The sequence below is a fragment of the Bison bison genome, unplaced genomic scaffold, assembly GCF_000754665.1.
Source record: "Bison bison bison isolate TAMUID 2011002044 unplaced genomic scaffold, Bison_UMD1.0 scf7180017864268, whole genome shotgun sequence".
Lineage (NCBI taxonomy): Eukaryota > Metazoa > Chordata > Mammalia > Artiodactyla > Bovidae > Bison > Bison bison.
In genome coordinates, this window is record NW_011494840.1 from 2,568,385 (window position 1) to 2,591,194 (window position 22,810).

The 22,810-nt window shown below is 39.1% G+C and overlaps 1 protein-coding gene across 1 annotated transcript in view; it reads right to left on the minus strand.

Annotated features, from left to right (window-relative positions):
• The window catches only part of BAI3 (brain-specific angiogenesis inhibitor 3), an 880,973-nt gene that overhangs the window by 718,486 nt on the left and 139,677 nt on the right, over positions 1–22,810 (minus strand). The gene's annotated exons all lie outside the window — the stretch shown is intronic.

Consider the following 22,810-nt stretch of genomic DNA (forward strand, 5'->3'; position numbering starts at 1 on the left):
TTAAAGTTTTACCATGAAATTGCAGCAATTTAGTCAACACCTCAGGCTCCACTTCTAACTCTAGTTTTTTTGCATTTCCATGACACCTTCAGTGACTTCCTCCACGAAGCTTTGGACCCCTCATCCATGAGGGGATTCATCCATGAGGATTGAAATCAATCTGAAGTCCCTGTTAATGTTGATATTTGGACCTCTTCCTGTGAATCACAAATGTTTTTTAATGGCACCTAGAATGGTGAATCGTTTCCAGAATGTTTTCAATTGATTTTACCCAAATATATTAGAGGAATCACTGTCTAAGGTAGCTATAGCCTTAAACATGCATTATTTAACATAATCTGAAAGTCAAAATGACTCCTTGATCCATGGGCTATAGAATAGATGTTGTGTTTCCAAGCATGAAAACATTCCTCTCGTCCATCTCCATTGGAGCTCCTGGGGACCAGGTACATTGTCAATGAGCAGCAACATTTTGAAAGGAATCTTTTTCCTGGGCAGTAGGTCTCAGCAGTGGCCTTAAAATATTCAGTAATCCACGTTGTAAACAGATGTGTTGTCATGAAGACTTGTTACATTAACAGAGTTCAGGCAGAGTAGAGTTGGCATAGTTCTCAAGGGCCCCAGAATTTTCAGAATTGGTGAGTGAACACTGGCTTCAACTTAAAATACCAGCTGCATTAGCTCCTGACAAGAGAGTCAGCCTATTTTTTGAAGCTCTGAAGCTAGGCAGTGTCTTCTCTTCTCCCGCTATGAAAGTTTTAGATGGTGTCACCTTCCAATATCAGACTGTTTCATCTAAACGGAAAATCTGTTGTTTGCGGTCACCACCTCCATTTATGATCTTAGCTAGATCTCCTGGGTGACTTGCTGTTTCACCTTACACTTCTGTGTTATGGAGATGGCTTCCTTCCTTCAGCCTTAGGAACTGACCTCTGTTACCTTCAGACTTTTGCACCTTCCTCAGCTCTCTTAGACTTCATAGAATTAAAAAGAGTTTGCTCTGGATTAGGCTTAAGGGAATGTTGTAGCTGATTTGATCTTCTAACCAGACCACTAAACCTTTCTCCATATTGGCAATAAGGTAATTTGCTTTCTTATCTTTGTGTGTCCATTAGGGTTACACTTTTAATTTCCTTTAAGACTTTTTCTTTACATTCAAAACTTGGCTAACTGTTTGGCACAAGAGGTCTGCCTAGCTCTTGGCCAGTCTTGGCTTACAACATGTCTTCCTCACTAAGCTGAATCATTTCTAGCTTTTGATTTAAAGTGACAGACATGCGACTCTTGCTTTCAACTAAACACTTGTAGGGTGATTAATTGTCCTAATACAATATTGTTGTATCCCAAGGACAGGGAGAGAGACAGGAAATAGTCAGTGGAGCAGTCACAACAGGCATGATGTTTATCATTTAAATTCACCATCTTACATGGGTACAGATTGTTATGCCCTAAAACAATTACCATAGTAACAACAAGAATCACTGATCACAGATCGCCATAACCAATAATAAAAATGTTGGAAATATGAGAATTACCAATATGCAACAAAGATGCAAAGTGAGATGATGCTATCGGAAAACCGGTGCTGACAGACTTGCTAAATGCGGGGTTGTGAAGGTTTCTTCAACATGTAAAAAACACACTATTTTAAAAGACAATAAAACAGGCTTTGTCTGTATTATAGGATAAATTCAGCTTTATCTCTAGAAAAAGGAGTTTTAGTGTGAGGCAGAGATTCTGAAATACACCAAGCATGATATTTTAATACAGATTCTCTTGTCCAAGGTTACATGTGCTGCAGATCAGGACAGGCTGCCCCCAAATGTGCCAAAGTGGCATATTGATTATTTTGAATCAAGATTAAAGGAGAGCCAGCTGGAACAAAAAGAACACTCTGGCCCTCCTTTGTCCCCATGAGAGCAGGAAACAAAGCTCCCATGGGAAGGTGCCCTACCTTTGGCCGTGGATGGAGGGCATCCTTATTGACAGAGAGAGGGGATTCAAGGTCCCGAAAGCTGTCTGAACAAACTGTGTTACCTCTTCATTTATCTGCTACCCCAAGGAAGACCTCTTAGTTTCATCAAATATTCACAACTACTTGATTCTTCGTCGAAAAAGGTACATTAACAACCTGATGCATTCACTTCTTAGCTCCCTTACCTATAGGGCCTCCACATTTATACAAATTAAATTCGTTTTTCTCCCTTTAATCCATCTATGTCAATCTGATTATTAGATTAGCCAAAAGACCTCAGAAGGGTATAGAAACACCCCTCCCTCAAAACGTAACCTAAGCTTCACAGTGGAACTGCTGTATCTACTAACACTTTACAATTTCAGTTCCTTTTCTTTATTGTCAAAACCTAGAAAATAACCTTAACAAACAAAATGTAACAGTCATGATTTTTATCATACAGGTGCATAGTATACATTTTTAAGTTTAATAATTTTTAATTTAAAGGACCGCAGATTTTTTCAACAAAAAGTTTTATTACACTATTATTTTAAAGGGAAAGATTATGCACAACTTTTCCCCTGAAAATCTTTTAAGCTGCAACTTCCCAAAGTGTAGCTAAATCAGTATTGTAATGTTATTTATTCTAATTCATAAAACTTAAAAGATGGGCCAACATATTGATTATTTTGACATCAGTGATGTAAAATAATTTATGCTTCTAGAAACATACAATTAAGGAGCTAAAAATAAATAACCTTTAATAAAGCACTTATTTTAAAGAAAGCCTAGAGTTTCAGAAAATATAGACTATTAGAGAGAATGTAATTCATCCAGCAATGGAAAATACGACCATGTGTAGTCAGAGTGTCCATGAGAAACCTAGAGAAGCTATTTATGTTGGGAACCATGGATTATAAACCAGTGCATTATGAATGAATTATTGTTCCTTAATCAGATTTCATCAAGTTGATCTCTCCATCAGTGGCTGATTTATGTATTTATGACTCACAGTACTGCATATTTGCATCATGAATAAACTATAACTTTTTTCTATAGACAACTTTCTATTGATATACCTCTTTTGGAGATTGTTCAAGTAGGATCAGTGGTTGTAGCTAGTAGTGAAATATCTAAAGAGAAGTTGGACAAGAAATAATAAAAATATTTTTTAAATGACTACTGATTGGGATCCTTTCATGGACTTGTTAACAGTAGTCTTTAAGGGAAATGGTTCATTAAAACAATCAAGAAAACATAAATCAAGTAAGTATACAATTATGTTCAAAATAGCTTTTTCTAAGGCTTAGAAATTGCATCAAAGGAAAATAATGTTATTTTTGTTCATTAGGTGGCAAATTGTCTATCCAATCCATAATTCCAGGTCTAGAAGTAATGCAGTACCAAAAATCCATGCATTTCTATGTGTAGAGCTATTGTGTATGAAGTGGTGCAGACTCTGTAAAACAGTGCTCAATATGTGTATACTCCTGTGAAAAGTTCATACTACACAGGAAGCAGCTAGTACAGTAACCCCAGGAAAAGGTTTAGCCAAAAACTCATTTAATAGAAAACATAAAAAACTGAAAATAAATAATCTGAGCATTCAATAGAATAAGATATAAAAGAATACAAGACATGTAAGGAAGAGAAACGACTGAGGGAAAAAGTAATTAAATGAAATAGAACCTGAAAACAAAACAAAAACATACACAATTGATATGGTCAATAAAAATAATTTCCTGTATTTTGAAGTAGAACCCAAAATATATCTAACAAAATTGAACAAAAATAACATAATAGCTCATATAATATAAAAGTGTAAAATAGATATGTCTCTATATAAACTTTTTATTTTAAAATATGTAAGTTATCATTAAAATATTCACTATGTTTGAAAACATGAGTGAAACAATATGTTTCTAGAAATTTCTTAATATTTAGAAATACACAAATTACCGAAATTGACCAAAGAATAAAAATAGGTGTCTCATCCAGAATCATTTTGCAAAAATTATTTTTCTGTAATTTCAACAGATAATCCTTATACACATTGTTCCATAATATAGAAAAAATCCAATATTATCAAAATGTATGAAACTACTATAACTTGATCTTAGGATGATATAAGGCATCTCATGTAAAGAAAATTATAAGCTTGTCAAACTTATAAATAAAGATGAATTAAAAAGGTCAAGAACCTTGCAGGGGTTGATACTGATAACACACCGTGAACTGTGCAGCATGATTGACCCAACCTTCGACTGCAGTCATATATTTAAAATATTTATATATCATAGACAAGAAAGTTTTTTTCAATAATGCTCCAAATTTAGAAAATCTACCAATGTTATTTCATCACATAAATGATATGATCAAAGTAAACAGATGAAGAAAATATAATTGATAAACCTTAATGCCTATTCATTGGAGAAGGCAATGGCACCCCACTCCAGTACTCTTGCCTGGAAAATCCCATGGACGGAGAAGCCTGGTAGGCTGCGAACAGTTGGGGGTCCATGGGGTCGCGAACAGTTGGACACGACTGAGTGACTTCACTTTCACTTTTCACTTTAATGCACTGGAGAAGGAAATGGTAACCCACGCCAGTGTTCTTGCCTGGAGAATCTCAGGGACAGCAGAGCCTGATGGGCTGCCGTCTATGGGGTCTCACAGAGTCAGACATGACTGAAGTGACTTAGCAGCAGCAGCAGCAGCAGCAGCAATGCCTATTCATGACTAAAAGCACCATAAAAAAAACTAGGAGTAGAAAGTTACTTCCTTAGTCTATGAAAGATAGTTCTCCCTCTTCCTCAAGAAGACAAATCTAAAGTAAAGATCATCTCTGACTGGTATAACTTTACTAGTATTCAGTAAGAATAAATGCATGAGTGCCTGGTATCACTTCTGCTGTTCAACACTGTCCTAGAGCTCCCTCTCAGAAAGACAAAACTATGGCGAAAATAAAGAAAAGGTATGAGAATCACAGAGCAGAGTCAAAACTGACATGTTCTACAGAAAACATATATTAAGCCTTTGACTGTATGGATCACAATAAACTGTAGAAAATTCTGAAAGAGATGGAATACCAGATCACCTGACCTGCCTCTTGAGAAACCTGTATGCAGGTCAGGAAGCAACAGTTAGAACTGGACATGGAACAACAGACTGGTTCCAAATAGGAAAAGGAGTATGTCAAGGCTGTATATTGTCACCCTGCTTATTTAACTTCTGTGCAGAGTACATCATGAGAAATGCTGGGCTGAAAGAAGCACTAGCTGGAATCAAGATTGCCGGGAAAAATATCAATAACCTCAGATATGCAGATGATACCACCCTTATGGCAGAAAGTGAAGAGGAACTCAAAAGCCTCTTGATGAAAGTGAAAGAGGAGAGTTAAAAAGTTGGCTTAAAGCTCAACATTCAGAAAATGAAGATCATGGCATCTGGTCCCATCACTTCATGGCAAATAGATGGGAAACAGTGGAAATAGTGTCAGACTTTATTTTTTGGGCTCCAAAATCACTGCAGATGGTGATTACAACCATGAAATTTAAAAGACGCTTACTCCTTGGAAGAAAATTTATGACCAACCTAGATAGCATATTCAAAAGCAGAGACATTACTTTGCCTACAAAGGTCCGTCTAGTCAAGGCTATGGTTTTTCCAGTGGTCATGTAAGGATGTGAGAGTTGGACTATGAAGAAAGCTGAGTGCCTAAGAATTGATGCTTTTGAACTGTAGTGTTGGAGAAGACTCTTGAGAGTCCCTTGGACTCCGAGGAGATCCAACCAGTCCATCCTAAAGGAGATCAGCCCTGGGTGTTCTTTGGAAGGAATGATGTTAAAGCTGAAACTCCAATACTTTGGCCACCTCATGCAAAGAGTTGACTCACTGGAAAAGATTCTGATGCTGGGAGGGATTGGGGGCAGGAAGACAAGGGGACGACAGAGGATGAGATGGCTGGATGGCATCACTGACTCGATGGATGTGAGTTTGAGTGAACTCTGGGAGTTGGTGATGGACAGGGAGGCCTGGCGTACTGCGATTCATGGGGTCACAAAGAGTCAGACTCGGCTGAGCAACTGAACTGAACTAAATTGATGACCATTATATGAGCCCAGAGAATCTAAAAACTCTTAGAATGAATAAGAAAGTTCAAAAGTTGCTGGATATCAGGTCAGCATGTGAAATTTAGTAGTGTTCCATTAAACCAGCATTCATCAAATAGAAATTTTAGTAGAGAAATGTTGAGGAGTAAAATTTTGTAAAATAAAATGGGATAAAGTTTACCAAACTGTGATACATTTTGGAAAGGAAATTTAAGAAAATAAAGGGAGACATGGTTAAATTAGGCATTGCAATATGTTGACATATTTAAAAATGAATTAATCAATGAACTCTATTCTAATCAAAATCCCATCAGGATTTATTTAGAGAACTTTTTCTTTTCTGATACAGGAAAACATTATTAAAGCAAAGAATGGAATAGAATTTTATTTATTGTTTTGGCCATGCTGTGCAGCATATGGCATCTTACTTCCGCAACCAGGGATATAACCCATGCTTTCTGAATTGAAAGCACAGAGTCTTAACCACTGGACAACCAGGGAAGTCTTGGAACATAATTTTAAAGGAAGTTTTTAAGGGGATTCCATCTCTAGCACCTTGCTTCTTACATCTTCCTTGAGGAAGCATGCAAGATTACTTCGACCTTTTCCAGTGCTGCTGCTTTGCCTGCTCTTAGTAAAATCATCTTCCTTTCTGATTCTTGTTTGTCAGGAGTCATATATATTTCTTTACTATTTTTCATTTTGAATAATGGTCTTAATCTGTTTGGCATCCTACAATGTTACAGCTCAGTTATCATATTTTGTATTTCTTTTTTTCTAACTGAATCTTGATTTTCTCTAAAACGCTGACATGTTTTAACTTTTACTTGCTCTAGAACTTTATTCAATAAAACTGAAAGATATTTTGCAGGCAAGCCTTTGCAAGAACATTAAATATTGATTATAAGAATTGTATGGGAGAACAATTGTACACATAAATTTTATAAAGCCCAATTTCTGCTCATATCTAAAAATATTATTTTAAAAAAGGAAGAGAGACAACTAAGGAAAAATAACTTTTTTTTTCCAAAACAAGTAAATAACATGAAATGATCCTTAGTAATCAATCCTCAGGTGCACTTCTATTAAAACCAAAAATATGACATAAATACTTGCTATCACTGCTAATAAAATCTCATTAACATTTAAAATGTGCATCCCCAACATCCAGTAATTCTTGCAGCAGGAAGAAATCCTTAACAGGTGGGTACATGAAAATGTTTCTTTGTAATAAGGAACATAAAAAAGCAATATAAAAGTCTACCAATATGACACAAAAGAATAAAATAAGTAGTTCATTTCTATGAATCATTAAAATACAACAGTTAAATGCAGATTACTCTCTTAAACATGTGTTTGTGTGTGTGTATCAAAAAGTTCATCTGAGTGTCATAATATTAATAAAGTAAAACAACCTAAATAGCTACATACAGGAGTGTTTTATAGAAACATAAAAAGTTAGGCTAAAGTTTAAATTATGACAGAATTTAGTGAGTTACCTGAAATCTAAGATCTGTGTCCCTCTCCTGGAAAACACAGAGACTGTAATGTGAGAGTCACAGAGGATTAAATGTGATATTACAAGTAAACCACTTATTACAGTTTCTGACACTCTGATAAGGTTTCAGAAAAGGACAGGTGCTATCATTATTGTTAATATAATTCTTATTTTATTATTTATATCTGTAAGTCAAATTATTTGATCATTTTATTTGGATTCCAAGTATCAGTGATCATATGATAATATCATTTAACTTCATTTATAATATTGCATTTTAAATATATGCAAATATGTTTATAATTTATTTAATTGCTTTCTTGTTTAGGTGAAAGGTTAAAATACATTCTTACCTTTTTTTTTACTTCTGTTTACTTTTCAAATAGTTATTTACCAGTCCTACTTATTAAACAATTCATTGATTCATCAATTTTGGGGCCACGTCTATTGTTATATGTGTACTCATACTTGGGCTTATGATGTGGTGGATTTATTTTGACGGAAGCTTAGGCTTCATCTGTATAATACCAATTTAATTATTGTGCCATAGTAGGTTTTAGCACTGAGATCAAGTTGCTTATTATTACTTTTTTTTTAAAACAAAACATAGATGTATTTCTCACTTGTTTGTTCTTCCATATAAACTTCAAGGTTACTTTTACAAGTTCTTAAAAAATAAATCTAAAAAAAAACAGAGGAAAGGAAGAATGGCAAAAAAGTAGAGAGAAGGTTATTAAAAAGAAAAAGGAGAGGAGAATGGGAAAGAGGGCAAAGATAAAAATGCTGCAATAATACGTAGGGTTCGGCTTCCCAGGAGGCGCAGTGGTAAAAATACAACCATCAGTGCAGGAGACTCGGGACACACAGATTTCCTGGGTCAGGAAGATCCCCTGGAGAAGGAAATGGCAACCCCCTCCAGAATCCTTGCCTGGAAAAGTCCGTAGATAGAGAATCCTGGTGGGATGCAGCCTATGGAGTCACAAAGAGTCAGACACAACAGAGCGACTAAGCACACACACAAAAACAGGGGGTAGTCTGGAGAGCAGTGATAGTCGTACAACACTCAGTTTAACCAGCAAGGGACGTGGTAAATCTCTCTATGATATTTAAATAGATTTGCATAGTTTAGCTTAAAGTGGATTTTAAATGTGGTGCTATGGCTTAAATCACTGGATGAATGATGAGAATAAAAATCTGTCCTTCTTTAAATACCACTTGATATATTGCACATCACTCACATGTGGAATCTAAAATATGACACAAATGAACTCATCTTTGAAACGGAAACAGGCTCACAGGCACAGAAAACAGATGTGTGGTTGCCACGGGGAGAGGAGTGGGTGAGCTGGATTGGGAGTCTGTGATTAGTGGATGCACACTAGTATATACAGAATGGATAAACAACAAGGCCTTACTCTATAGCACAGGGAACTATCTGCAACATCCTGTGAAAAACCATAATGAAAAAGAACGTGAAAAGGAGTGTATATGTACGTATACCTGAATCAAATACTCTGCTGCATAGTAGAAATTATACAAAACTGCAAATCACCTCTACTTCAGAAAAACAAAGAAATAAATAGGTCATTTTTATACAAAGGTATTAGGCAATAAAATGTTCATATACAGTACTTCTCAGGTAACCACAAACTTGACTTACATATTATCTGCTGCTGCTGCTGCTAAGTCGCTTCAGTCGTGTCCGACTCTGTGCGACCCCATAGATGGCAGCCCACCAGGCTTCCTCATCCCTGGGATTCTCCAGGCAAGAACACTAGAGTGGGTTGACATTTCCTTCTCCAGGTCATGAAAGTGAAAAGTGAAAAGGAAGTGGCTCAGTCATGTCCGACTCTTAGCGACCCCATAGATGGCAGCCCATCAGGTTCTCCTGTCCTTGGGATTCTCCAGGCAAGAACACTGTAGTGGGTTGCCATATCCTTCTCCAATGCATGAAAGTGAAAAGTGGAAGTGAAGTTACTCAGTCGTCCCCAACTCTTAGCGACCCCATGGACTGCAGCCCACCAGGCTCCTCCATCCATGGGATTTTCTAGGCAAAAGTACTGGAGTGGGGTGCCATTGCCTTCTCCGTACATATTATCTAGCTGGTCTCATAAAAACATTTCCCATCTTTCCATTACTATTTTGGAAGACAGGCAAGTATGATGATAAGGAGAAAAATCTGACAGTAAAATAGATTAGCAGTTTCATATTTAAAAAACTTAAGACTTAATCTGAGGAAAGACAAGTTGGATCACCCACCAGAAAACAGAACCTAAAAGAAGATTAAGGAGAAAATAAACAGGCTACTTAACACCAACTGCAGTCTATACAATAAAACAGACCATACATTGACATGAATCAGCCATGGGTGTACATGTGTCCCCCATCCTGAACTCTCCCACCTCCCGCCCCATCCCATCCCTCAGGGTTGTCCCAGTGCACCAGCTTTGAGTGCCCTGTATGGTAAAAACCAGTATAATAGTGTAATTAGCCTCCAATTAAAATTAATTAATTAATATAAAAAATAAAACAGAAAATGTATGGCTGAGCCATACACAATGTGATCACAGAAGCATAGTAACGCTGTGGACGCCTTGAAAAAAACCTACTCAATATTCTCTAATAATCTATATGGGAAAAGAATCTGAAAAAGAATGGATATATTTATATGCATAACTGAATCACTCTGCTGTACCCTGAAGCTAATGGCAACATTGTAAACCCATTATGCTATTGTTGTTGTTGTGCTTCTCTGGTAGTTCAGTTGGTAAAGAAACCGCCTGCAATGCAGGAGACCCGGGTTCGATTCCTGGGTCGGGAAGATCCGCTGGAGAAGGGATAGGCTGCCCACTCCAGTATTCTTGGGCTTCCCTGGTGGCTCAGCTGGTAAGGAAACCACTGATAGTGTGGGAGACCTGGGGTAAATCCTGGGTTGGGAAGATCCCCTGGAGAAGGGAACTTGCTACCCACTCCAGTATTCTGGCCTGGAGAATCCCATGGACAGAGGAGCCTGGCGGGCTACAGTCCATGGGGGTCACTAAGAGTCAGACACAACTAAGTGACTTTCACTTTCTCAGTTGTTACTTAGTCGCTAAGTTGTGTCCAACTCTTTGACGACCCCCTGGACTCTAGCCTGCCAGGTACTCTTCTGTCCACACTTCAATATAAAATAAAAACTAAAATTAAAAAAAAAAGAAAAGAAAACCAAGCAACGCCCCTGCAGGTACTCAGAGGGGCTGCCAGGGATACTGAAGGACTGCCCAGACCACAGGAGATGTGGAGAAGATACATCAGTGGATGCAGAGTCCAATTCAGGCCCAAGGAAGCCAGCACCAGAGACTGTGGGCAGACAGAGCCTGCCCCCAGGAGGTGCCAACTAAGTCCTGGTTGAGTCAAAAGATGGAACCGAATAGGGAAGTTTACGGTGTCTGTGTAAAGTCACAAATCCAACTGGGAGGAGGGGAGCCCTGCCCTGAAGGGCATGGAGCTGAGCTGGCTGCAGGAACCTCCCCAGAACTTGCTGCCCTGAGCAGTAACCTCAGGACCACCGGGCAGGAGCCAGAACGCTGGGGGAGGTTGCTGGAAAGGAAACCTGGTGAACTGACTTCTTTTTTCCCAACATGGAAATAGCCCAAGCTACTTAGCTAGAAGTCAAGGTGAAAAAAAAAAGCTGATATACTTTAAAAATTATGTTTGGCAAAAAGAAAAATGAGAGCATTTGAATAGTTTCCCTTGCTTCCCCTCTATATTATACATCTAACTGCAACTGGCAAATGTATTCAGGGAACTGAATATGCTGCTCTTACGGCGTCAGCGCACGGGCTCCAATCGGACACCAAATCCTGTTAGATTTCATACCCAGTTAGGTCTTACGAGGGGAATATCACAGCAAATGGCACCGTCTTCTCTCGCTGGAATGCAATCAATAAAAGAGTCAAGCCCACCTGCACTGCAGCTGCTACTTCACAGACTCTTTGCCAGAAGCCACTATTTAATAGAGCTGTGGGTATGTTATGTTTGTGGTTTTCCTTCTGACAAAAAGTAAGATGAGTTGGACTGAAGGTTTGCCTTGACTTGCTTTTATAGTTTCTATTGTTTTGTTTTTTTTTTAGGAAACAATACTTGGTAGTGTCATTTTATTTAGTTCTCTTGAAAGCAATCCTTTGATATTTTATGAATTACTTATCTCATTCTAATAAGGCTGAACATGTAAAATTAACCTCCTATACATTCCTAATTAGTTTTTAATGAATTTTAGTTTCTCTGTTAGGAAAAGATCTATCCAACTAACTACTAGGAATTTAATCTCCATTACTGAAGCATATGACAACCATCCCAAGGGGAAAAATGTCCTTGAAGTGCGTGTGTGTGTGTGTGTGAGTGAGTGAGAGAGAGAGTCAGAAAGAGAGTCATTCTCAGAAATAACTAAAATACCTAATTTTTTCCCTTCAACTTTGATGGCATATGGAGCCAGGATCATTTACAACTAATGAATGACTTCATTATGAAACACTGAGAAAAACAAAAATTATGATATTCAGGTATACTGAATTGCTTGCTTCTGCTTATGCCCTATGCTTTTAATCAAGATTTAATTAAAAAAAATGGAACTAACTAGCTAATTACATAATTAAATTGAATTTTCCAACTTAAAAAGACATTGACTAGAAGGAAACCAATGGTACACATAGTGTAGTAAAGGAATAATTTTTTAAAAAATTAAGACATTACTTTAGTTAATGAACAAGCATTCATGGGATTTTCTTAGGCTAAATTTTATAATGTATGGTAATATAATGAAATACTTTGTGCTATTAACATTCATTTTCTTCAACTATAACCCTTGTCTTTTACCTCTCAATTGACCTAGTTTCTTTGACTTTTCTGGAAAGAAAAGTTTTTACATATGGAGAAAATTTTTGTTAATACAATAATCTATGTTTGAACTGTATTTGAGTTTAAGAAATACTGGATATGCATTTTGGAAATATCTTGTACACAAAAGAATCAATTTGATTTAAAGACTTCATAAGGACCATTTATATAACATTAGGCCACGTCAAAAGTGACATGTAAAAGTAATCTGGAATAAGGAAAGCAGTGGCCAAATGTTTCACACACTACACTAAAAATAAAAAGAGGCCAGACTACAACTAATACAGACAATGGAGAAAAAGGATTTGCCAAGAACGCTAGTTAATGAGGAGCACATGTTTTTTTAGGCAAAGATAGGTGAATTATCTTTTAAGAACTGAATAGAATATCTTAAAAAAGTTCAGAGTAATAATATAAATCTTTTCTACTCATAAATAAATAGAAAATTAAATATTTTGGAATATATTGATTACATTTTCATTTTGTCTCAGATATATGGAAAATAAATGCTTTTATTGAATAGATATGTACTCTATATAATTATAAATAATAATAGGGCACAAGCCATCAAAAAAACACATATTTAAATTACCCAGATTGTGTGTAATGTAGTTATTTTCTCAGCTGGTAAGGAAAACGTCAAGGTAGGCTGACACTTTATCATGGGAAGCCTCTCTCAACTGAATAATCTTTCTGGCTTTGTAAGCCATAACAGCTCACAGCATAGGATTTCATATTCTGGGTACCTAGTATATTTAAATAACTTTGAAATTATGCATGTTTGCAGGTATGTATATATAAAACTGTAAGTCTCAGAAATCACTCATTTGAGATAAAAAAACTGGTTGAAACTCAAAATGAATGAATCAATGTAGTTACCCTAAGCAGCTTTTAGGATTAGTAGAGGGGTGTTCCGGAGAAGGCAATGGCAACCCACTCCAGTACTCTTGCCTGGAAAATCCCATGGGCGGAGGAGCCTGGTAGGCTGCAGTCCATGGACTCACGAAGAGTTGGACACGACTGAACGACTTCACTTTCACTTTTCACTTTGATGCATTGGAGAAGGGGATGGCCACCCACTCCAGTGTTCTTGCCTGGAGAATCCCAGGGACAGGGGAGTCTGGTGGGCTGCCGTCTATGGGGTTGCACAGAGTCGGCCACAACTGGAGCGACACAGCAGCAGCAGCAGAGGGGTGTTCAAACAGACAAATAAGTGACTCATAATCCCACAAGCAAACTAACATATATGTCATAAAGCTCAAAACAGTTCTGAATACACACAAGGGAAGGAACACTTAATCATTCATTCAGTATGAGGAAATAAGTTACAACTGAAAGTTTTTTAACAATATAAGTGATACAATGAAATTAGTTCTCAGTACTGATTTTGTTACAGTTGTGTTCCTGTAAGTGGACACCTGTCAGCAAACAAGGGATAACGAGTGAAAGAGAGAAAACTGGTGCTCCAATAACTAAGGTGCTGAAAATGCCAGTGGTGATGATAGTGGTTTGACAGGGATGCTGGGATGCTGCTGCTGCTGGCGATGCCTGGACTGACTAGTTACTGAGTGCTTCATGTGTATCAAGAACTTGCTAAGAGTTAATATCCATTACCTCTAATCTTGATAGCAATTTTGCAAGGACAATTTTTCTCTGCTACGTGAACGAATGAGCCTTAGAATAATTAAATAGCTCTCCTTGGGTCACATTCATGTATAATCAGAGGCCAGAATGGAAAGGTGAGTATGCAAAGCTCCACAGCCCACATATGTAATCTTTCACCAGGATATTTTCTGTTAGTGCTAGGAGAGGGACACATTACCAGGAACACATAATAAGGAGTTTCTCATCAAAGCTGCAAGTGAAATCAAGCAGCCAGTAGCATAAATATTGTAAACAAATAACAAAATCAGTAACTTTAGAGGTCAGTGGTAATACCAGAGAGCATAGCCATGAGTGGTAACCATGGCAACCAGACTGTACGTGACTAAAATGGTGGTAAGATTCCAAGTAGTTCCAAGAGATAAGGAGACGTGGTATTATTTTGAGGGACTTGAAAGCAAGACTAAAAGAAAGTTCTTTCTTTCTTTTTTTTTTTTTGGTTTTGCTTATTATAATAGGAAATTCTCAAGCATCTTTAGAGTTCGCAGAAAAAGAGCTGTAAAAAGCGAGGCTGAAACTTGAGGAGCATATAGGGAAATGAAGGGGCACAGAATTAGAGAAATGAAACTGCATGTGAATAAAAGCACTGGTAGATAAGCTGGTGAAACCCAAGGATTTAGAAACTCTAGGTATTTTATTTTAAAATCAGTGGTCAGGTAGATAAAGAATCTTAGATTAAGAATCAGTCAGATCAATAGATGGAGATCAGGAAATATCAAGATTCAGACACTAACTTCAGAGGTTCCACTTAGCAAACAGAGAGTGCCCAAGAATGATTTTTTTTTTTAAAGTACAGACAAATAGAGAGTCCATACAAAAATGAAGAGGGTGAACAAAACACAATGATGGGGGAATCGGGTGATGCTCACACATCTGGGCAGGTCAGGGTCCTGGTTGAGATTCTGCTCTGGAAGAGGTTATGCTCCTTCTGATACAGAACAGAAAGGCAGGGAAGGATGACTACACACAGATCTATGACCAAATTGGAGGGGCGCTGAAGGCATTCTCAACACTTTGTTGTTTCTAAAAGCACAGGGTAGCAGGGATCCGGGAGTGTGCAGAAGGCGTGAAGACGGGAGAAGAGCCAGGAGGTGTGTCCCAGCCATCCTGGGGACAGAATGACAGCCCCAGGAGTGAGAAATGGAGCTCAAAACGGAAAGCACATGTTCTGTAATTAAATGTCTATTATCACACTGCAAGGAACACTGTACCCAAACAATCATAATCACTCCTGAAAGTAAAAGTGTCCGCGCAGAAGCAGTGTGTGTGCAACTATTAGAAGACTGGGGTTTGGGAATAAACAGTCAGTGTTCCTTGTAGCAACTTCTTCCAGCATTAGATACAAACGTGTGAGAAACAAGACTGTCCTGAGCTCCCATCTGGTTTCTGGGCAGCGTGGGTAGCCCATGCAGACCTGGAGAGGTTTGTCTGGTACTGAATATGGCCTGCCGGAAAGCAAGCACCTTCACGACATCCTAACGAACAGATTTCCTTTTTTTTAAAGACTTTAAATTATTTTTATTGAAATATAGTTGATTCACAACGTTGTGTTAGTTTCAGGTGTATAGCAAAATAAATTTCAGTTTATGTGTTTTATAAATATATATATGTGTGTGTGTATATATATATATATGTGTGTGTGTGTGTATATATAGGCTTCTCTTGTGGCTCAGCTAGTAATGAATCTGCCTGCAATGCAGGAGACCTGGGTTTGATCCCTGGGTTGGGAAGATCCCCTGGAGAAGGGAAAGGCTACCCACTCCAGTATTCTGGCCTGGAGAATTCCACGGACTGTACAGTCCATGGGGTCACAAAGAGTCGGACACGACTGAGCAACTTTCACTTCACTTTATATATGTGTGTGTGTATGTGTGTTTTAGTCTCTCAGTTGTGTCCAACTCTTTGCAACCTCAAAGACTGTAGCCCACAAGGTTCCTCTGTCTATAGGGTTCTCCAGGCAAGAATACTGGAGTGGGTTGCCATTTCCTTCTCCAAGGGATCTTTCCAACCCAAATATTGAATCTGGGTCTTCTGCACTGCAGGCATATTTTTTACCATCTGAGCCAGATTTTATACATATATATATATATATATGTATAAAATAATGAATCCATGACTGAACAATATATATATATATACACATATTATTTTGTAGATTATTTTCTGTGATAGGTTATTACAAGATATTGAGCAGCATTCCCATGCTATATAGCAGATCCTTGTTGATTATCTATTTTATATACAGCAGTGTGTATATATTAATCCCAAACCCCTAATTAATCCCTCCCACCTTTTCCTTTTAGGAACCATAAGTTTGCTTTCCATGTCTCTGAGTCTATTTCTGTTTTGTAAATATGCAACCCACCATCACTCCAGCAAACAGATTTCCTAAACAATAAGCCTGAGCACTGAGTTCCCATTTTGTGTCCATACCTGAGCATTCGCCTGCTTCCACAAGCCCAGCTTTTGGTGCTGCCTCTGTGGCCACTGTTCCCCCTGGACTGCAAGTGCTCTGTATGCGCTTGAAATATTATCCTATTAAATTGTTTTAGTTCTTAACTCTCATACCCATGGGGTAGATAGGAAGGAAGCAGCGTTATTTAATTATAAAGTAACTCTTCCCTTAACCAAATGCTTTAAATTATACCAGGGAAATTTTTTCATTGGTGGCATTTAAATGAAAGTTATATACAGCTGTCTCCTCAGCAGGAATACTCTGTCCCCTACCCTTAATTTGACCTGAAGAGATTTTCCAGAGCTGAGTTAGCCAGCATGCCCATCAACCAGAACTCTAGACTTGGAAGACACATCTATCAGTGTTTTCTAAAATCTCTTTCTAACAGGGCCTGGGAAAAGGTAGAGGGGTTTTTACCCTACCTGAGAATTACCTTCCTTGAATGTGCTCATATACGAAAAGCATTTTATTTTAGTGGAAATTTAAATAAAGGGACGATGTCTACAGCAGAAGGTTGACACAAACAACAAAACACCATTTATCAGAAAACAGGACGTCTTAAGAGGCAATGTTCCAAAGCAAATGCCCTCAGTTAATTCTTCAGAAAAAACACTTTCCCTGTGGCTGCAACCTTCCCACTTCCAGACAAGCAAAGCGCTCAGCCCCTGCTCTCCTCTCTTCTATCATAAAGATTTTGAATCTCCTCTTATTCTTGTGGTTTCTGCCTCCTTCCTTCAATTCCCGCGCGCTCAGCTTTATCTGGGCTGCTCTGTGTTCCCTTCAGACTCCAGCCATCTTTTTTCATCTTCAAATGGCCACCTCCCACGGGGCTCCCTGCTGACGTTTCCTTCTCCTTTCAGGTGTGTGCATCCTGGGCAGGCAAGGGCAGGGGACCCCACCATTTAATTCTCCAAGAGAGACCGAGATGGACCATCACATCTATCATGAGCTCATTCCTAGAATCCCCCCATTTCAGTCAGTGACCCTATGGTTTCTCACACCCTTCTCTCCAAGGTCAAAAAATACAGACATCCTTCCTGTTTGCTGGGGCCCAAGTTGCCACACACTGGCCAAACCCCCTCCCCAGGGCGCATTTCAGGGAAACTCATCAAAGGCAGGACATTCGCTGTCTTATTTGTCTTGCTCCTTCCTTCACAGTTTTTTTTTTTATTTTTTCCATAATGTGCATCTATTTATTATTTTTAAATTCATTTTATTTTATTGAAGTACAGTTGATTTACAGTGTCCTGCTAGTTTCAGTGCACAGCAACATGATTCGGTTATGCACAGGCGTGCTCAGTCTCTCAGTCTCTCTTTGCGACCCCATGGACTGTAGCCTGGCTGGCTCCTCTGCACACGGGATTTTCCAGGCAAGAATACTGGACTGGGTTGCCATTTCCTCCTCCAGGGGATCTTCCAGACCCGGGGTATTCAGTTATATATATCTATGTATCTATTCTTTTTCAGATTCTTTTCCATTATAGGTTATTACAAGATATTGAATATGGTTCCCTGTTCTAATCAGTAGGACCTCATTATTTATCTATTTTATATATAACAGTGTGTATATGTTAATCCCAAACTCCTAATTTACCCCTCACTTCCCCTTTGTAACCGTTAGTGTGTTTGTACATAGTTCAGTTCAGTCGCTCAGTCGTGTCCGACTCTTTGTGACCCCATGAATCGCAGCACGCCAGGCCTCCCTGTCCATCACCAACTCCCAGAGTTCACTCAGACTCATGTCCATCGAGTCAGTGATGCCATCCAGCCATCTCATCCTCTGTCGTCCCCTTCTCCTCCTGCCCCCAATCTCTCCCAGCATCAGAGTCTTTTCCAATGAGTCAACTCTTCGCATGAGGTGGCCAAAGTAGTGGAGTTTCAACTTCAGCATCAGCCCTTCCAATGAACACCCAGGACTGATCTCCTTCAGAATGGACTGGTTGGATCTCCTTGCAGTCCAAGGGACTCTCAAGAGTCTTCTCCAACACCACAGTTCAAAAGCATCAATTCTTCAGCACTCAGCTTTCTTCACAGTCCAGCTCTCACATCCATACATGACCACAGGAAAAACCACAGCCATGACTAGACAGACCTTTGTTGGCAACGTAGTATCTCTGCTTTTCAATATGCTATCTAGGTTGGTCATAACTTTCCTTCCAAGGAGTAAGCGTCTTTTAATTTCATGGCTGCAGTCACCATCTGCAGTGATTTTGTACATCTTTACACATAATCATATCAGCGAACAACTCGAGGAAATCTCCCCCTCCATCCTCACAATGTGCTTGAACCTGCTGTCCACTCACTTGTCCACTTAAGGACCCTCAGCCCTCAGATCCATTCTCATTGGTGCCCACAAGCCAGCTCTGCACCTTGTACCAGATGCAAAGGAGCATGTAGGTCTGTTCCACAAGCATGTGCAGTCACACGGCACACATGAACTCCTGAGTGCACGCACATCCTGTCTTCTGAGGACTGCACCTTTGATGCTGTCACACCAACTTGTCTCGTGTCCTGTGACACCTTCAAAGCCTCATCTGTGCAGCTGGAGGTTCTCGTTAGTGATGTCAGCCTGAGAGGTCAGCCCTCGTTTCTCATCCAGGCTCCTAGCCCTTCCATCAAGAAAACAGATCAGCGCTCTGCACCCACAGTGAACACCCACACGTGTTACATGTCTACAGTCATGAAACTTCCCAAGTGCTGGTTTGTCTAACTGCCCTCCTCCTATTCCCAGCACATAACATTCCACACGGAAACTCCCTCCTAGATGAGGGTCTCCTTTAGATTTCCTTATGAGCTATTGGAGCTCAGGACCCATATTTTCTATTTCATACACTTCTTACTCCTCAGGTCCCCTTTGCAGACTGCGTAATAAGGAAGAACAAATCTGACTCCATGTTGGGTCTGTTTCTTTTATTTTAACCTTTGTGTTCTGTTGTTTTCACTATAAGTTAATCACTAAAGGCAGGTTGTCTACAGCTTAAAGCATACATAATGGGCTACCTCCAGGAACCCTGCCTCCTATGCAATGAGCATTAACCTAAATATCTTTGTTTAGCTCACAGCAAACATTCTGACCAGGCCCACCTGTGAATGGCTGCAGAAAAGAAGAAATTAACACTTCCCCTCTGGAGTTCGCAGGAATCAGCAAACATTTCCACCACTTACCACCTTGTTTTTGCTTTGCCTCCTCACCTCCCACCTCTCTGTTCTATTAAAAACAAAACAAAACAAAAGCAACAACTAGCATCCACAGCCAGGGAAGATAGTTCTTTGGGACATTAGTCCACTGTCTCCTCAGTCTGCTGACTGTCTGAATAAAGTCACTATTTCTTGGCCCAATAACTCCTCTCTCGATTTATTGGCCTGTTGTGTGGCAAGCAGTAGGAGCTTGGACTTGGTAAAAATAGTGCATATTCATAAAAATTTGTGAGCCATCTGAATAGTACTATGTTAAGTGCCAAGAAGAGAAGACAAAACACGGAGCATGGGTGGTGAGGCCACAAGCACGGATGCAGCTCTGGGGATGGTACAGCCCTGTGCAGAGCCTGCGGTGAGAAGGAGCAGCAGGGGAAGCCCTGTGCAGAGCCTGCAGTGAGAAGGAGCAGCAGGGGAAGCCCTGTGCAGAGCCTGCGGTGAGAAGGAGCAGCAGGGGAAGCCCTGTGCAGAGCCTGCTGTGAGAAGGAGCAGCAGGGCAAGCCCTTTCTCCTACCTTCTCAGTTAGAGCTGGTCTCCGTCATCACCTTTAATTTAGATTCCCTGCCCCTTGACCCCCGACTTCTTGGTCCTTAAGATTCTTTTCCGCTATGCAGAGGGCTGGCAGGAAAGATGAAAAATGTCTGCATTTCCTAATCCAACACGGGGATAATAGTGTTTGTTCTGCCTTAGTCATGATTAACATGAAGATCAAATATGAATTGTACCTGAAAGCAGTTTGTAATGTTTTATCCCTGGTTTTAACCTCTGACTTTCAGAGAAAAGTAAAGCTTGCTTCCTAAGTCACGGACCCAAACCACAATGTGACACTAAGCTTTCCCTCTAGGGACTTGCTCTTTTATAGAATTCACACCTCCTCTGGATTTATATTCACTTCATATTTTCATCCGTTACCTCAAATAATATACCTTCTCGGGATACCAAAGTCCTTCTATTTAAAGTGATTTAATTTCTAAATCTCATTTTTAAATGACCTTGTGCTTTTAAAACTTGCCTCTCTGAGAGTCTAACCAAAATTTCCAACTTGGTACTCTTCTAAGACCTCCAACCAAATTTGATATGTTGCCTTAGGGATACGCCAGCCCCTCCAATCAGCACCAGGAAGCTTTGCTTTTGTCCATGACATACTACCTTAAAAACACACCCAGTTAGGAAAAAACAACTTCACATTCACTCTCCTACTTTCAGTTGGTTACTGAGATTATTTTTTAGACTGATTTTTTTTCTTTATTTATATTTTAAATATACATATCTGCTTATTTAATCTTTTTTATTACTTGACCTACTGTTAAGACAATCGATAACAAAAAGAAGAGAGTGTATTAGCATGCACAGTGTAATCAGATGAGTAGCCAGGAAACAATACAAAATGGTCCTTTGTCCACTGTAATTTCTAGAGAAGTAGATCTCATAAACTCACTTAGCAGGCCAGAAATAATGACTTCTAAAGCCTTAAATATCTACTGAGACAAACGATGCCAATTGTAATCTCTCATGCATACTCAAACTGCACTAAGATAAAGCTTTAAATGTGATCATTTTAAATTCATATCTAAATTTTCTTAGATTAAAACTACAAGGGAGTAAACGGCAAAGCCAAATAACTTAAGAGCAAAACTCGTTTAAACAGCACTGTATGTATCTAAATATCATGATCACGATAAAATAATATGTCAAATTGTGGAAGTTGGTGGCATTGTAAACAATTTAGTTAAGTACAATTTTACTATATAAGCAAAGATCAAATCAAACTTTAAGTTAATAAGAATATAATTTTTATTTTTAATTTTTTAAATATAAAAAGTAATGAAAGTAAAACACAGATCACAAAATCCTCATTTAGTACAGATTATTTTGAAAAGTAAAAAATTTGTAATAAGGTAGCTTTCTACCCTACACCAAAAGGTAAATAAAATATTTTCCCCAGATTTATACTCCAAACTTGGGCTTCCTAGGTGGTGCTCAGTTCAGTTCAGTTACTCAGTTGTGTCCGACTCTTTGCAACCCCATGAATTGCAGCATGCCAGGCCTCCCTGTCCATCACCAACTCCTGGAGTTCACTCAGACTCACATCCATCAAGTCAGTGATGCCATCCAGCCATCTCATCCTCTGTTGTCCCTCTTCCTCCTGCCCCCAATCCCTCCCAGCATCAGAGTCTTTTCCAATGAGTCAACTCTTTGCATGAGGTGGCCAAAGTATTGGAGTTTCAGCTTCAGCATCATTCCTTCCAATGAACACCCATGACTGATCTCCTTTAGGATGGACTGGTTGGATCTCCTTGCAGTCCAAGGGACTCTCAAGAGTCTTCTCCTACTCCACAGTTTAAAAGCATCAATTCTTCAGCACTCACCTTTCTTCACAGTCCAACTCTCACATCCATACATGACCACAGGAAAAACCACAGCCATAACTAGACAGACCTTTGTTGGCAAAGTAATGTCTCTGCTTTTGAATATGCTATTATCTAGGTTTGTCATAACTTTCCTTCCAAGGAGTAAATGTCTTTTAATTTCATGGCTTCAGTCACCATCTGCCGTGATTTTGGAGCCCAAAAAAATGAAGTCTGACACTGTTTGCACTGTTTCCCCATCTATTTCCCATGAAGTGATGGGACCAGATGCCATGATCTTCGTTTTCTGAATATTGAGCTTTAAGCCAACTTTTCAACTCTCCTCTTTCACTTTCATCAAGAGGCTCTTTAGTTTCTCTTCACTTTCTGCCATAAGGGTGGTGTTATCTGCATATCTGAGGTTAATAATATTTCTCCTGGCAATCTTGATTCCAGCTTGTGCTTCCTCCAGCCCAGCGTTTCTCATGATGTACTCTGCATATAAGTTAAATAAGCAGGGTGACCATACACAGCCTTGACATACTCCTTTTCCTATTTGGAACCAGTCTGTTCCATGTCCAGTTCTAATTGTTGCTTCCTGACCTGCATACAGGTTTCTCAAGAGGCAGGTCAGGTGGTCTGGTATTCCCATCTCTTTCAGAATTTTCCACAGTTTATTGTGATCCACACAGTCAAAGGCTTTGGCATAGT